This window comes from Sinohyriopsis cumingii, chromosome 6, assembly GCF_028554795.1.
Source record: "Sinohyriopsis cumingii isolate HCF-2022 chromosome 6, ASM2855479v2, whole genome shotgun sequence".
NCBI classification, from domain to species: domain Eukaryota; kingdom Metazoa; phylum Mollusca; class Bivalvia; order Unionida; family Unionidae; genus Sinohyriopsis; species Sinohyriopsis cumingii.
In genome coordinates, this window is record NC_142966.1 from 68,490,590 (window position 1) to 68,508,699 (window position 18,110).

Genomic DNA, 18,110 nt, shown 5'->3' on the forward strand with positions numbered 1-18,110 from the left:
CTTATTATTACCTGTGAAGAAGAAAAAAAAACATGGATGCCTGGGAACTTTATTACCTTTTGAACCACAGCTCGTACACGGCTTCTTGGAATCCTGTCGTTTGTGCTAAAGATGAACTCCCTCATCGCAAACCTCAAGACCATCTAGCTTATGTGATCAACACGGACGAAAGTCATCTCCCAGGAACCCACTGGGTAGCCGTCTACTTTCCTCAAGAAGGATGTGTGGAATATTTCGATTCGTATGGATTGCCTCCTTTGGAAGACGATATCATCGACTTTATGAGAAGAAATGCTCAGACCACCCGATTCAATAATGTGAAATTACAAGGCACAGATTCCTTGGTGTGTGGACAATATTGTGTGTATTTTCTGCATCATCGCAGCCTGGGTTATTCCTTAGAACATTTAGTGACTCAATTTGATCCTCGTTCTTCTTCTAGAAACGATGTGAAAGTCTAACCATCCATTGTCGACTCATCTTCCTACGAAGATTTGCTCCAGACTAGCTAAGCTAAACGAAGCCTACGTGAATTTGCATAGGGTCAGGCACAGTCTGATACCGAAGCCAGAAGAGATAGAGAATGTGAGAATGTTAAAAGTCACTGAAGACCTGATAGAAGAGCTCTTCAGAGAAGAAATGAACAGGGAGAAAGAAGAATGGACAGAAAAGTACAGACTTCAGAAACAGCAGAGAGAGCAGCAACAGCAACAACAACAACAGCAGCCGCAACCTGAACCTGACAGAGACTTTGTCGATTGTCGTATCGACTCCAAAGAGTTCTTCTTCTCTTTCCGAAGAAGCAGACCTATCGTCAAAAAGTCTATCGTTAGAGGACGTCGCATTCTTAGAATATAAAAGATCGCCCTAGCTTCAACTTCGCACACAAAAAACAGCCCTTTTCAGGGCTACCCCAATCTCTAGAAAAGAAATAACAATCGATTGCCTATAATAAGTTAAAAAATAGAAGTGAGTGTATAAGCACATGACTTGTTTTTTGTTAGTTAAAAAATGTGTGTTAGTGTGTGTGTGTGTGTGTGTGTGTGTGTGTGATTGTAAGCGCTCACGTACGTTTGTGTGGAAAGTAGATTATGATAACGTTTTTTGTTGTTTCAAGTGTGGGGATAGTAGATTTGGGTTTGATTTGACTGATTTACGTATGTGGATAGTAAATTATTGGTTCAATGAAAATTTTTTAGAATAGTGATGGGTAGTATAAAAAAGTGAGTGAGTGTTTCTTTTAGGTCCGCGCGTTGTTTGGTCATGATCTAGGTAATATAAGTTTTAGGTCTTAGGGGGATGTTTTCCTTCGTAATATAAGTTTTAGGTCTTAGGGGATGTTTTCCTTCACGTCCGCGCTTTAACTATAAATTGAAAATCGCTCGGCGGTCTAGCTACCCTTGTTAATTGATCAACACTAGAGAATGAGCAGAAGGATAGCGAAACTGTTGGAACTTCATGTGCACCTGGAATATGCCAGGCTCATACTAAATGAACTGGCCGCGGAGGCCATCGTCGAAGAGGGAAGGATGAAAGAGGAGGAGAGAAGAAAAAAAGAAGAGGAGGAGAGAAATAAAAAGAAGAGGAGCAAAAGGAGAGAAGAATGGCTGTACCATAGACACAAGAAGGAAATTTCAGAATCCCAGAGACAGAAGATTGGGATTCTGAAGCCACTCATTCCGCCTCTGCGCTCCCAACAAAAAAAGTAAAAGGAGACTGGAGTAGAAGATGTGTGTGTGGTGCCAGGCCTGGAAGGTGCCATCATTAACCAGGTGCCCTGGAGTTCAAAATAAACAGCCCTTTTCAGTTTAGAAAAGAAATAGTAATCCATTTGCCATTGTGTGTATGTAGAGTAGTGTGAATATAAACACTGACTCTTTTTTCCTAGTGTGAGTGTATGAGTTTATGTATAGGATTGTGTGTTTATAAGCGCTAGTATAGGTTAGTGTGGATAGTAGATTATTGGGATTTGATTTTAATGCTTTGCGTGTGTGGATGGTAGATTTTGGGTTAGTTTATTGCTGGTTCGCGTATGTGGATAGTAGATCATATGAAATGAGAAAAGTAGGGGATGTTTTCCTTCACGTCCGCGCGTTTTAAGTGATAATCTAGGTAATATAAGTTTTGGGTCTTAGGGGGATGTTTTCCTTCACGTCCGCGCTTTTCGTATAAGAACCCACGGTGTTAGTCGTTCGCACCATTCTACGGAATAACTGAGACAAAATGACTCAAGTATCAGCTTTATTTAATCTATTGAGAGACATCTATTTTTGGATAATGGATGTAGAATATGTGGTGGAAAGAATAGAAAAGGAATGGAGGCATGGAGATATGAAAGACTTGGTAACCAGTCAAGTTCAAGGTCTAAAGGCAGCCAGAGATATCATAGCAGGGATGATAGGAGAAGAAGTCAATAAGTCAAGAGGCTTCATTGACCCACCTTATGTCAGAGTGGGAAGTTTGAAGGAAGCACTGGATCATGTCATCCAAGTCCGGTGTTTCCTAGAAAAGATATTGTACTGGACAGAGTGGAGGAACGTAAAATGGGGGTTGGAAAAGATGAAGAAGGGGGAAGATCTGATGAGAAAAGTAATGGAGGAAGAAGTAGAGAAGATTAAAGAGACATGGAGTAAAGAAAGAAAAGATCAGGAAAACAAAAAGAAACAGAAAGAGTTTGAGAGGCTCAGTCAAAATTGGATCAAAGTCCAGGAAAAGTTCAGAGCATTGGGCCATCCTGACTGGATGTCAGAAAAGGAGAAAAAGAAGACAGGAATAGTGGCAAAAGTGAGAAGATGGTTGAAGAAGTGGAGGAGTTAGAAGAAGAAGAAGAAACCCAATGGCCCTTTTCAGGGCCACTCATAGGTCTCGAAAAGATCTTGACTTTCAGTTGCCTACCCCTTTTTTATTTTTTTTATTTTTTTAAAATAAAAAAATAGAGACCCTCCCTGTTTCAATTTCCCATGTTAATTTCCCTTGTCCCTAGACAGACCCAAACTCTATTCCCCTGTTTAATTCCCATTGTCCCTAGACAGACCCAAACTATAGTCCCATGTTAAATTCCCATTGTTCCTAGGGTACAATTTTTTTTCTCTAATGTTAAATTTTTCATAGTCCCCAGGGTACAACTCTCATGTTTTTAATGGTAAGTCCCATTGTCCCTACGGTATCCCCATTCACTACTTACATCGAAGCATCATACCGGGTCACGACAATGTCTGGCTTCTATCTCCCTCGGAGCATACAGACACAGAACCAATTTGACATCGACCAGTTAAACAGGGCAGCAAAGCACCTCATTTGACCGTGACAGTTTTCTGCCGAATCTAATCAACGGGTTTTAACCACATCATACATGTGGTTTCATTATTCAACGCTGTTATGACAGACCTAAGCCATCAACAATTCATGCGCGTACTGGTGCCCAAATAATCGTTCCACAGGTTCGCGATTTAATCACCCCACACTGATCTTATCACTTTGTATTCTAACATGCCAACAACGAATCATCACATGACGTTTCGTCGACAATGCAACACCGGCTCCAAGAAATTCTTAGAATGGATCCACCTGCATAAGCTGAGGGCATGTTAGCGGCGAACGTGCGTATATACGTTTTGAACACATCTGCGACACTTGTTGAATATTTGGACATCGACGGCTTGGATTCTTTGGCGACGTCTCCAACAGCTTGTGCCTATTTATTTGTGTGAGAATGTATCCGATCATGTGGAAGAAGCAATGTCTGTGGTCCGTTTTTGTCCTTACAAGAAACCACCAATGGAAAATATTCGTTAGTGCGGGTAGATAAATCTGCAATAACGCTTGTTTGGCCAGTCGCTAGAGAGACCACGTGGATAGCTTTTGCCGTGCTCGCTAATGTTTCAACAGCTGTTTCTCCCCTTCCAATAATCACCGGGACTGTAGTATCTGCTGGTCAGTTTCTCATTCATGTTTGTTATATTAAATGTGCTTTGCCTCCAATGATTGGACTTTGTCTACCGAGTGCAATCTTGACTTTCGTTCCTCTTTAGATGATCCATTAGGCGATTCTTTCTCCGAGTGCCTGATTCATTGCATTCAAATCATGGATGATACCAACGTAGGCGCGCTGATATGCATGAAGATTATTTGATTTTTTATAATTGAGGTTATGTGGATCATCAAGGGGGTATTCGTCATCAGGGGGATGACGAAGCCAAAACCAAGAAAAAACATTTCGAAGTCAGAACCGAATTTCGCTAAAATCTGATAGTGATTTCAAATTAGTTAACATATCGTTTTGATTTTTTAAAAAATGTCTTGGTTCTCATTTTGTCACCCCCTTTGCTCTGCTTCGGGCCACCGTATCCACCTTCGCCGCTGCATCTGTCATCTGCAACTTATCGTCATGCAAAATGTTTCTGAATTGCTGGCATTTGAGAATGTACTCTATGTGAAATCATCTTTCTTTTAATTTGCTTTCTGCATCGTTCTGAGCTTCGTCTGGCAAACAAGTCTCTAAATTAGTTCGCGAAGCTGTTTTCTGATCTTTGTCAAATAATATTTCTCTAATTAAGTTTTTACCTCTTTCTTCTGCTTGCCATACACGGCATGATCTTTTTGCAGAAAAATTCTCTACTTAAGTTTTCGCCTAGCTTTTGGAGATTTTGTCGCTTCACGTTAATCGACTTCTATTTTTCCCCAGTTGGTTTTCACCCGGTTTTCTTAACGTACGTCAAAACACATGTTGTTTCAAATTGGCTAAGTATTCTAGATGCCCGCCAAATGGAATCATACTAGAGAATCTCATTCTGAGATCTGTTGAGATTTCTGTTTTCTTTTGTGCTTTGTTACCTTTTATTATGGTTGTTTTTTTATTTTCAAGATGTCGACCTGCAAGAACACGGCTTGTCATACTAAAAACACGATTTTTACTCCCAAAACCCTTGACATGGTTATGTTTTGAAAAATACGATTTTCAGAAGTCTTCGAAAACAGATTAAAAGAAAACCCACTTCAGTGTATGCCCCTTTACAAGTAGCATGTATAAACGGTAAACAGTCATGACTGGAGGTGACGTAAAGCTATACCTTGGGTAGGTAAAACAGGGGCAATTAAAAGGCAAAGAGGTCAGGTATAAACCACCAAGAACAAACCTAAAGACCTAATAATGTTTCCTACCTGAAATATTCAGCATGTTTTTTTATGTTTTCAATTTCATGGTGATTTTTTTGTAATCATATCATTATATATGTTTTTTATGTTATAGGTTTTGTCTAATGTTGTAAAGCGCTTAGAACTGTGATAAGCACATGCTGCCGATTGCACCGTTAATTTGTGTTGATAAAGCATTACCACTCGTACTGGGCAGAGGCGTTGATTTGCTTCATATTCATAACGAAAGAAAAGACAGTCAGTCATGCTGGATCATGAATTTTCAGGTTTGATGAATGGCTAATACAACAAGCAACAACACAAAACAATCTTCTACAAAATGATGGTAAGGGAATTTAAATACCTCCCATTTTTCCAGATAACAGTGAGAAAGTTGATGATATTTTGGTATGTTATACCTATATTTATGTTTTGACTTCCCAGAAATCCGGATAGGTTAATAGGGATCCTATATTTTTAGGTTTGTTTCTAAATATTCATCTTTGATCACTATATTTCGGGCATATATTAAATACGTTGTGTAGTTTTTCTGGGCATGGGCAGTGGTGACAGTTGTCATGTGAATATATATTATATTACTTGTCATGTGTTTCCCGAAGCTGTTAGCTAGATTGGTGTTTCCAGTTCTTATTCTGCGGTGTGCCGTTTTCTAGTTGGTGCATATCAGAATATTGGTCTCCTACTCTTGTTATTTTTTTCCGGTCTTTCAAGAAGTCCGATATCCAGTTATGTATGAGGCCGGATATTCCATAATGATTTAATTTTGCATTTATTCTTTTTGTCCATACTAGGGCAAATGCTTTTTCATAATCAAGCAATACTGCAATTAGGTGTCGATCGCATTTGCGTTTTGCATTAAAGGCCAGCTTGGGACTTGATTCAAGTCTAAATAATTGGTCTATGGTGGATCTTTTATTGCGAAAGCCGCTTTGGTTATCTTATATGTCGTTATTACTATTTATGAAACATTTAAGCCTGTCGTTTATCATGGATTTTATTATTTTGCATATATTTTCAGTGAGCGATATTGGCCTATATGCATTGATGTTTGATGGATCTTTGCACGGTTTCGGTATCGGTATTACTATTGCTTGTTTCCAGCTTTTGGGGAGTTGACCTTTTTGCCAGATGTTATTGAGCAGATCTAGTATTATATTTGTTACATTTTCCGGGATAATTTTTTAAAATTTCATAACCAAGTTGATCTTTCCTGGGTGAGGTCGCCTTTTTCTTTGCTAATGCGGTTTTCCATTCTTCTATGGTAAAGTCCTCATTTAGATGTGATTGTTTATGTCCTAGATTAGTGAATAGATTTGGATAATTTTGCTCTACTTTTTGGCGGTGTTCTTAACATTTTTGGGTATGGCTGGCGCTACTGCTCGTACATGAAAAGTGTATTGCCAGATGATTTGCTTTTCCTTTGTTGGTTAGGTTTCCATGCAATTTGGGAGTATGTTGCTCGGTTTTGCCCTTTAATAGCTTCGATCTTATCTCATACCTGTTTTGCATTGCTTCTGACATTTATACTTGTGCAGAAGTCTTGCCATGATTTTTCGTTAGCATGTCTAATAATTTTCTTCGCATCTTTTTTTTATTCTTATATTTTCTAAAGTCATTTGACGTCCCTGTGTATTTAAATCTGTTTAGGGCTTTATTCTTGTTTTTTAGTGCTATTTTACATTCATCGTTCCACCATGGGACACTGGGTTTGGATTGTTTTCATACCGTTATATGGATGTTTTGTGTGGTTGCTTTATTTTTGGTCTTAACTATGCTTTGATTATATTTATCAATGTTGTCGTCGTGGAGATCGACTTGAGCTATTTTGGATAGGGTGGTCTTAAATTGATCCCAGTCGGCTTGTCACATCGCCATTTTGTTATTTTATTAGATGGATTTACTTGGGTCATTATATTTAGGGTGACTATTATGGGAAAATGATCGCTTCCTAAACTATTGGTTTGGTCAACTTCCCAGTTTGTGATTTGTGCCAATTATGTTGTGACGAAGGTGAGGTCTATTGCTGACAGAGCACCATTTTCGGGTCAGTTCCTGTGCCAGCTCCATTATTAAGTATTACTAGGCTGGTTTCAGCAACCCATTCCTCGAGTAATTTGCCTCTTTGTTTTAAGCTTAGTGTTTCCCCATCGTTCACTGTGTGCTTTAAAATCTCCGCATATAACGAGGTTTTCTGTGTTTTTGTTCGTCATAGCTTTTTATTGTGATGTGATTGTCACCCCCTGGGTCATATATGTTGTACAATTTTATATTAAGTCGTCCTGTGTTAATTAGTATAGTTTGCACTTCGATTGTTTCAGGGGAATCATAATTTTCACAGTCGTGATCTATAACTACTTCATATGTGTTTGATAGGGAATCACTTCTATTGATCGCTGGGCCTCCGTTCTGTTTCAAGTTTGCTCTATTTTTTAAGTACCCTGTTGACAACCCCTGTATTTTGGGGATGGTCCTGGTATCATTTGATAGACGTGTTTCATGCAGGCGTATGATATCTGGCTTTTGCTTTTATATATTTATATTTTAAATTAATTCTGGCATATTATTAATGATCCCGCGCCAATTCCATTTGCCACATTATCAGACATTTACGTTGTATGGTATACATATCATTAGTTGTTACTTATTCTTAATTGATTATATTTTGTTTGATTCTGACATTATTGTATGGGAAGTGCTTATTCTCTATTTTATTGAATAGTTTGTGTATCAGATCGGACGAGACTTGGTTTTTCTTTGTGAATAGTGTTATGTCGTTGCTTAGGTCACTGATGTATTGGAGTACTACACTTGTATATATCTTTGGCTGGTAGTTATCGTTATTGCTTTCTGATAGTTGGTCACTAGATTTACGATTGTGTTTTGTTTGAGAATTGGATGCCTGGTTACTAGTGGGATTGCCTGAGTTCGATTTTACCTTTGTACCGGTTTGGTTAATTTTGTTATATTTGTTTTATCTTCTATTTTCTTCTTAGTGTCTTTCTCATTGATGTTTATTGGAGTGGGATCCTGCTTTATTAAGCTGCTAGTTTGGGTATTTCCTGTGCTTGTACTCTTTATGGTATTTTGGTTTTCCAGGTTTAGGTTGACTCGATGTTTGGCTTCCTTGTATGAAATTAGGTCGCTACCCGTGTGTCTAACTATCTCAAATTCTCGAGTGGTATAGTTGCACTCTTACGATTAAGGGTGGTGGAGTTCTTCACAGTTTGCACATTTCTGTTCCTTTATTTTGCACTATCCTCTATGCTGTCCACCATAGTGATAGCATCTTGATTTGTATTTGCAAGAGGTCTTGAAGTTGCCCCACCCTTCGCAGTTCCCACAGAATCGTGGTTTATAGACCTATTTGTCTAATTTGAAATATTTCCCGTACGGACAGTCTTACCATTTCTGGTGGTGGGGTAATGAATTCCAGGATTGTTGTTGTTGTTTCTTTTCCTTGAGAGTTTTTTTTAGTTCGTATGCCCTAGTTATTATTTTACCATAGTGTATAAGTTCTCTGTTAGGTCTTTGTTTCCTTTATGATTTTATTTCCTGGGTAGCTTCAGAACGTTTTCTTGAATGTTGGTGTGTCATTGTTTATATGTATTTTAACCGAGCTGTTATCGGTTCCTATAACTTTTGTATTTTCCTCCGTTTTGGTTACTGTCGTTGTTGTGGAGTTTGTTTTCTTGTCATTATTGCATTTCAGTGCTGTATGTCTTGTAATAGTGGCCCTTATTGTAGCAATGGATTCCAGTTCCATATATTTGGCTACTGGCATCATTGTACTGAATCGAATTATTATGTACTCCGTTTTTGGTCTAATGATTGTGAATTCCCCGCCATGGGCCTTGGTTAGAGCTCCTGCGGTGCTTCGATTACTGAGGTTGAGGAATTTGTTGTTTTTACTTGTAATAAATATGGTAAGGCATATGGAGTGATAATTTTGTCTGCGTCTTGATGTTTTATCTATCTTTAGATTTGGATTTGGATTTGGGTTTTCCCCTGTTCATACGTGTGTTCCTCTTGATTTTGGTTGGGTTCGCTAGTTATCTCATTTTGTCTGGGTTGTTCTTTTGTATCAGTATTACCATGGTTCTTCGCTGATTGGCTTTTATTTGAAACTGCCTGTGGTTTGGGGTTTTTTTTCATTGGCCCTTTCTCTTTGCCCGTATATTGTTTCTGAGGGCAAATGTTTGGATATTTTGTTTTTATTCTAGAGCTGGCTATCCATACTGACCATTAATTCATTATGATCCCTTCGTTCGTTCAGGTCTAGTATCTGTGTGATTTTTGACGGACCTAGGACTTGACTGAGTAGTACTAGAAAACAAGGTTTCTGGCTCAAAGCATCCTTTTTGTCTCGCATTAAGTGTAAATCGGAAATTGTAACGCTTCTATCAGATTTTTTTATTGATATCTTAAAGTATCACAGATTTTAGGTTCCTGAGTTTCTATCAGAGCTTTATTCGATGGATGAGTATAAACTAAAAAAATGACTGTTTCTGACTCAAAGTATACTGTTTATCATCTATTACTAAGACATTTGATTTTTATATTAGAAATTAGGTTATATTATAAGAAATGAATCAACTCGAGGCACAAAAAGAAATAGCAAGAAGAATAAGAGAAGAAGAGAATATGACAGTTATTATAATGAGAGAACGTGCAGAAAGAAGAAAAGATGAATGATTATGGATCTTGAGGAAGATGATAGAAGAAAAGAACGAGAAGAAATAAGGAGAATATTAGAAATAGAATACCAGAGAAGATATCTTGATGAAATTGACGTGTATGAATCAGATGCTGACGATGATGAACTTGAAGACGATTATATTACATATTTACAAAGAAGGGTAGATGTATATGCTGAAGAAGAAGAATCGCGAGAAAATTCAAGAGATTATTACGAAATGAATGAAATGGTATTTTAAAGCTTAACAGAGCTGAGTTAATTATTTACATACTTGCTAAAAAAATAACTAAATATTTTGTTTCATATTTAGTTTTTATTTGTTTCAGTTTTATAATACTTCCTCACCAACTTTCAAAATATCATCTGTTGCTACACTTCCGAGAGGATACATGCTTCCTACAGCTAATACGTTTGATTTATTAAGATCAATAGTTAGTTTTGTATATTTTTGTTGGCTTATCGGGTTATGAAAGTTATCATACCGTGACATTAACTGATCACTTAATTGCTCAATGTAATTAAAGTATTTGCTTTCGACGGATTTTATTAGAGATAGTTTCACTTTATCAAATTTTACAAAACAAATACCAGAAGCATCATTGTCGATTTCAAATGTTAATGGCTGAATGTTAATTGTCAATATTTTTAAACTGCTGCTTCCATTTAATACAATTAAATTTTCAAACATTATAAAGTTTAAATAAATTTATTGTCAAAAATTGTTGAAGTTGAGGGTTAGAAATTTATTAGTTGAAAGAGATAATGTTATTAACATTACTTGACTTTTGCTTTGCATTCTGACAATAACCAAGCGCAAATCTATTCCATTTTCACAATAACGTTTGTCATCAAAATTACCTATACCCCTTTTTATTATAACATCTGTTTCAAGTTTGTGATGATTTGATTGAATAGCCATTGCTCTTATCAAACTAACTCCTCCATCAAGCGCATACTTAAATTGTCGAATCCACTAAAAAATTTTAACGTAATCGCCAGATAAAAATTTTGCTTTTTGTTTGTTACTTTATTATACAATACTATATAATACATTGTACTACGCAGTCCGATAAAATATTTTATAATCATTGAATTTGTCCCATCCTTAAACTTACCAATAACTTTCTTAATTCTATCATCATGAAATTTACCATTGCGATGATAATGAGAAAGATCAAACAGATGTTTTTATCATAAATATCTTGGTATACATCGTCACACTCTATTTCATAAACAAGTGAGTCGGTATCGGTAAATAACAATTTACTTGACAGCCACTGAGTGCTAACAAAATTATAATGAAAATCGTACATGAGCCACTTTGAGAAATCTAACACAGCAGCTCCAACATAGATTAGCTTATAAAGTTTTAAATTTGTTTTTCTTCGTAGTATAGCAACAAGATTTTCATTAAATATTTTCATACTGACAAAATCATAATCCGACACAAGTTTGTTTGGGCGGTTGATATCATTAACTAGCTAAATCTTTACCCGCTTTCTAATATTTTCCGTTGTATCTACAAAAACAGAGTTATTCATTAGCTTAAAGATTTTTTTAATTCAAAATCAGTTGTTGCTTCAGCTCGTCTAAAAGTATTCGAATTAATATAATCTCTCATCCACGGAGACTGATTAAATTTTAACTATCGATGAACTTTTCTCAGCACAAAACCATCATATATCGCTTGTTAAAGAATTTTATAGTGTAAAACATAATTTCGCTTGTCTAGCAAATTTGGTATCAGTTTATTTACAAAAGAATTTTGTTTTCCCAATACAATTCTTGTTGATCTCGAGATAATAAACTATAATCGAGTATCATCAATTCTGCACAAAATGGGTAATAGTTATGTAAATCGTGTAATGAAATATGATTGTCAAGATCAACTTGAACAAAATATGAAACGTCATCGAGTATTTTTTTCTTCTGTTTCAGATAAAAATTGATCTAGTGTGATCCAACGAAAGCCACCAAAATAGCATTTGTTCTGACATTGCGTAATGGTATAAATTATTTTCATTAAAATAAATAATATATTTTTATAGAAGATTTGGATTACATTCTTTCATGTACATGTTATTTGCTTCGGAATACTTCTTTGTTATTACGCTAATACCAACTCGAATGCCCGTCTCTATAAAATTAAACATATCAAAATCTGCCAATATTTCCAACTTAACATTAGTAATATATTGAAGGGCATCCCAAAATAATCTTGGCGCAGAATAATACCAACATAGATCTAATCCGTAATTGTTATAGCTAACCTTTCTAAAACTCTCAAATACAGCAGCAAGTAACAGAACGTCAGTTTTCAAGGATAAATCATGATAATCACCAAACGTTTCACGATCAAATTCTTTTCAAATTCTTTTAGCATATTCGTACACATCATCAGTTATATTTCATTTTTTAACTGTGAATAAAATGTATCCTTGCCTGGTAGAGAAGTTTCATTAAATTTATCCCCATCGTCAAGATATTCGTATGGACATATTCCTGTTTTGTTGATAAATTTGATTTATCGTTAAAAAAATCTTGCAAGTTATTAAACTCACTACAACATTAAACCTGCTCATCTAACGATGCTGCCATTAACTGTAAGCTGTCAATAAAACGCAATTTGCCTAAGGTTACAAAAGAGATGTTTTTTCAGGGTCACCAAAAGCTTCAACAATAATAGGACTATCGTAGCCTCTAAAATTATGCAAAATGACAGGAATAAAATTTGGAGCATGACATTTTACATTACAACTATCATGAGCACCTCCATGATATTGTCCTGTCAAATGACAATGATCACGATCTTTGACTGCGTCAATGGCAAATTCTTTTTCGCAGATACAATAAAATTTTGCTTGGTTGTAATCCAATTCTTGCTGAACTGTAAGTTTTATAATTAGTGTTATTCTTTTTAAGAATACACCATCACTTTCGCTAATCAATTGTTTTAGTAACCAAGCAGCTGGACTTGGACCGCGACATAAATTAATGGGCTTTGATAAACTTGGATCAACGCAACAAACTACTTGATACGCGACTCCAGATGGAATATGGTTTTGCATTTTTCTTGTATTTGACATATCAGGATTATTTTCTAAGCCATATACCGAAAAACGTATACACTCAAAATCAGCGTAAATAACTAACGGATTTGTTAGTTTATGATTATAATGTTTAATCCGAAGAATTTTCTATTCCTTGCTTGGCATTGTAATTCGTTGTACTTTCGAACAATACTGTAGATGCTCTTGTAATTTTTCTTTATCAGAGCATGGTGTAAACAACGATGACAAAAATATTTTTGTTTTTATCTTTCTTATATAGTCGACCAACAAGTCCATTGCAGTTTTTGATCCACATGTAATGATTTTTATAAAATAGTAAGTTTGTTGTTGATTGTGATGCTGTTTCAGAAATATATATCGGATACATTTTTTCATGCTCCTCAAGATCAAATGCGCTAACAGAAATATTAATTTGCTTTTCGAATTTTGGTATTTGATTTTCTGCATCGGGAAATATAATACCGGTAAAATTTAATCTTGTAACGGAACCTAAAAGTTTTTCAACGCGATCAGCATTTCTGTTGTTGCAGGAAACATTGCGGAAAGAATAGCCTATTCAAAACATTTGTTATCAATATTTGTAACGTTGATGCAGCATTTTTTTAAATTTTATTTTTTGTGGTAGATCTGTATAAGAACTACAACATAACACATTATATTTCATCGTGTGAAATAAAATTTCGGATATTGATTCAAATTTCCAGCCCAAACCTAATGCAGTGTATCCTTCTATATTTTATTTATTTCCTGATGTATTTCGTCAACGATCAATGAAAGATTAGTTCCTAGTAAAACTCGTCTAGACTTTGCTGCAATAAATGGTTCTGCGATTTCCTCGCCAATTGCATCATCTTCGAACAAATTAATGTTTGAAAATAAAACCAGTTCACGTTTTATAATTGGTTCTAGCAGGTGAAAAAGATGTGTCGAATTAAAATTTGTTAGAATGATTTGTTTATCAAATCGATAGCTGTTATCACATCCCTCAAAAACGGTAGCTTTTTCTGTTGTAGAATTGAGAAGGGATAGGCCTATAAGATTCTTTGTTGCAATATCGCGTAATTTTAGCATTGCTATCTTATATTTGATTATGTATCTAATTATTTTTTAAAACAATTGAACAAATGAATTGCTTATAAGAATAATGACACAAAATGCAAATGAGAAAGAATAATATTACAGACATCCCAACTATAACCTATACGCAGACAATGTGCTTTGATCAGTGATATATATCAAACATGAAAAAACATTAGCGTTGACTCCGTCAGGGAAGAAATCACCAGCTGGTTATAAAATTATTGTAAAAACTAACAGAAATGTTAAAGAGATATTTTATTTATACATTGTTTTGTGGAGATATTCCAGAAAGTCAACGAGTATATCATGTTAACGGTGTTGTTAGTGATGATAACATTGAAAACTTGTCTTTGCAAGATAAATGTCAGCATCATCCGTTGTTTGATCTTTATGAAGCATCTGATAAAGAAATTATTCGAAGCATAAAAAAGTATTAGGCAATTTAAATGACAGGATATCTTATGGTAAGTGTACGAGGAAAACAAACTGATCAAGTTGCTTATAAATCGCATTGATTTGTTTATGAGGTTTACAACAGGTTAATTTAATCAGGTCTAGTTATTGATGACATCAACGGCGTAAAAACTGATAATCATCTCGAAAATCTTGATCTTGTTACAATAAAAGAAAATAACCGACGAGCACGAGGTGGTGGTATTAATTTTAAATTTCCGGTTAAACCTGTTATTCATATAATACTGAAACAAGTGAAAGACTAAAATTTAAATCGATGACAGCTGCTGCTAAACATTTTAAAATAGATTCAAGGGCAGTTAAACTTGTTACAGATGGTATTAGAAAATCAACAGCATCATAATCAACATCATAATCAACATTTGATAGAATAACCTTCGAATATGATAACTAAAAAAATGTTTGCGCGTAAAGTATAACATCATCTTTTGTAAATTTTATGGACATAATCGGATTATATTTTAATAATTCTTTTTCTTCAGCTGTTAATAGAATTTAATCACTAGCACCTTGCATTATAATATCAATAAAATCACAATTATAGTCAAGCAAACATTTTTTAACAGCTTCCTCAGGATCATTCATGTTTTGTATATTGAATAAGTCGTGATGTCTTATTTTTTCTGCCATTTTTATTAATATCAGATAAAAAAATGATCATAATATGAACTTGCTAGAAGGATTGACCTATTTATCTAATACTATAGGCTCTATCACCCTTGATAAAGTCTTTGACGCAGTCAAGGAGGAATTCCCCTTCGACTCTGAAAATGATAAGATTGTTTACAAAGTTCACATCGTAGTTGATAAAAAAAAACATTAATGGAAAACCAAAAAACTAGTATATATAATGTAAAATGTCATATCACAAAAATATTCAAAAATTTAATTTTATCGTGAAAGAGAATCTATTTTTTTTTTGGCAGTTGCTAAAACCATTTTTAAACTTTAATATCTCAGCATTGACATAGACAAGTTTGATGGAGTCAAGAAGGAAAATATAACATTTGATTTTATATTTGTCAAGATATTTAATTTGATGAATATTTCAGACTATCGTCGAAAATATTTTATTTCGTTATGTAAACATGTAAATTGCAAATCCTTACTACGAAAATACGAAAGAAATTGTCATAACATTATTGCGCAGTTTTAATGAAACTGTTATCACTATAACCCCTCCATTTTACAAAGCTTTTATAACCACGTTTTGTATTACTCGTTCTTTAATAAAAATGTCTTGATCAGTTTTATGTAATTCTTGTTCGTGAAAACTACCAATTACAGGTTCTCCTAATAAATCTTTTAGCGCATATGTTACAGGTATTGTTAAGAGCACTTTATCAACGACAAATGCTACTTCCGACCAATTTGGAGTAAATCCTTTCTTTAAATACTTTTTTGGTGGAGAAATTCGAACTCGATCCCCAACTTTAAATGTATGTTTTCTATACATATTTACGTTTAATAGCATTGTAATTTTTATTGCGTCATTTGGTGACAATGAAAGGGTTTATCTTTTTTGTTGCGTCAACATTAAATTCGGCAAGATTTGAAAGATCCACTAAATCTATAGCCCAAATATTATCAACAGCATTTGCTACAACCTTACGTATCTGAAACGTTTTTTTAGGTCAATGTAGTTCATTTGCAAGTGACTCCAACTCTTGACCAAGTCCGAGTTTATATTTTGTTTCAATTAATCCTTGAACAATTTTCCTGTCAAATCGTTCTCGAAGATTTGTCGGTTTTATATCATGTAGTTCGTTTAACATTACTGTATCACAATCATGCTTAGTTTTGTCAACGTCAAGGTCTACATCACGGTAACTAATATCATGTCACATTGCTATTGAATCAATTTGATTATAAGGTTCTTGTCCCGGAAGCGGAATATCATTTTCATCAAGTTGTTGATCAACGGACCAGAGTACTCATGTCCAGGTAATGTCCTACCGCGGCTTGGTTTCGGTAATTTACCGATTAACTTACGTGTATCAATACCAGCTCCAATTATTTCTCTTTGATCGCATCTGGCGCAAAAAACAACGATTTTATTTTGTTCAATACAAATATCTTTATCACAATCGCAGTTACATTTTTCATTTTTTCATTTTTAAGACTTTTTAATTATCTATTAAAATAACTTCCCTCCTTGGCGTTGCCGAGGCGGCGACTGCGTCAGGGTAACATCGACTTTAAGAATGCGCCTTTATTTTTTATCACAAACAGCACAAATGCTTTTTAATATTGTACAGTTGTTTTTAGTTATTATTATTTCTTCACTATTGTTCGGTGTTCTCGTTCTGCATTTTACGCAGTATGTTGTCATTTGTATATACCCTACACGAAATTGCCTTGACTTAGTTAAGGAGCACACAATTTATTGCTAGCATATCATTAGCAATAGGTTTCCTGTCATTGTAAAATAAACCTTAAAAAATTCATCTCCAACTCATCTGACATTGGGGACATTTGTTTGATAAACATAACACAATATAAACCGCAAACAGAATTTACAATCGGTTGCAGTTGATTTAAAGAATAATTTTTTATTTTTTATTTTTTGTTAATATATTTTTTGACATCACTTGGTGGAAGAACAAATGAGTAAAAATAATTGTTATTATAAACTGCTACCCAGTGCGTACCTGATCCATCATTAAAATCTACCAGTACCAGTACATCAGACAATTCATCTTTTGAATAAACCCCCTACAATTTTTTTAATTTATCGATTATATCAAAATTACTTAACGCGGGCGCTTTTAGCTTCGTGACTCTGATAAATTTAACACAAATGGTTTTTTCGCTATCAAATTTGATTATTTGTTGTTTTATTAACATTAGTTTTGTTAATATTCCAGTTTTGAGGCGAGGATCCACTTTAAGTGAAACTGCACGTCGTTCTGTGATTGATTTTAACTAGTCCTTTTACAGTATATTTTGTTGTAATTATTATAAGATACACATTATTTTTACTTGTATAGTCATTTTTCCTTTTACTGCGACGATTGTCAAGAACCTATCGCTACAAACCAAAGCATATGCATTAAATAGTACAACTGGAGCAACACCTAGTGTCCAAGTTACTTCAGTATTGCAATTGATCCGATAAGTCGTTCGGAATGGTTTGAAACATCAAAGTAAAATATTGGGTAAAGTACTCGAATTCTTCAACAGAGATTTGACTACCGCTATCGGCGTCCTGATACTTTTGCATTCCTTCCATCAGATACATATATGCTCGTGTAACGTTTTTTTTTTGTCGCGTCATTGGCAAAATTACACTAGATTGATCATTCGGGATACTGTTTCGAATTTATTCTAGCAAATATTCGTCTAATATCAACATTATCAAATATTGCATTATTTTGCTCATGATTTTTACGTCTATCCTGTCGTTGATACACAACAGACAATTGTCGTGACAATTGTTCGCTTGGCGCTGTTGCAACACGCCAAATATAATTGGTTGCATTAGGAATATCTTTCTGATATACTGTATGCTGTTGGAAATAAATCTTTTTGTGTATGCCTCCAACATTGCATTAATCCCTAATGTTCTGGTCATTGATGGAACAACTCGCGGAATCCACAAAGCAAGTCTCGAAATCTGAAACTGTGCGTTGGCG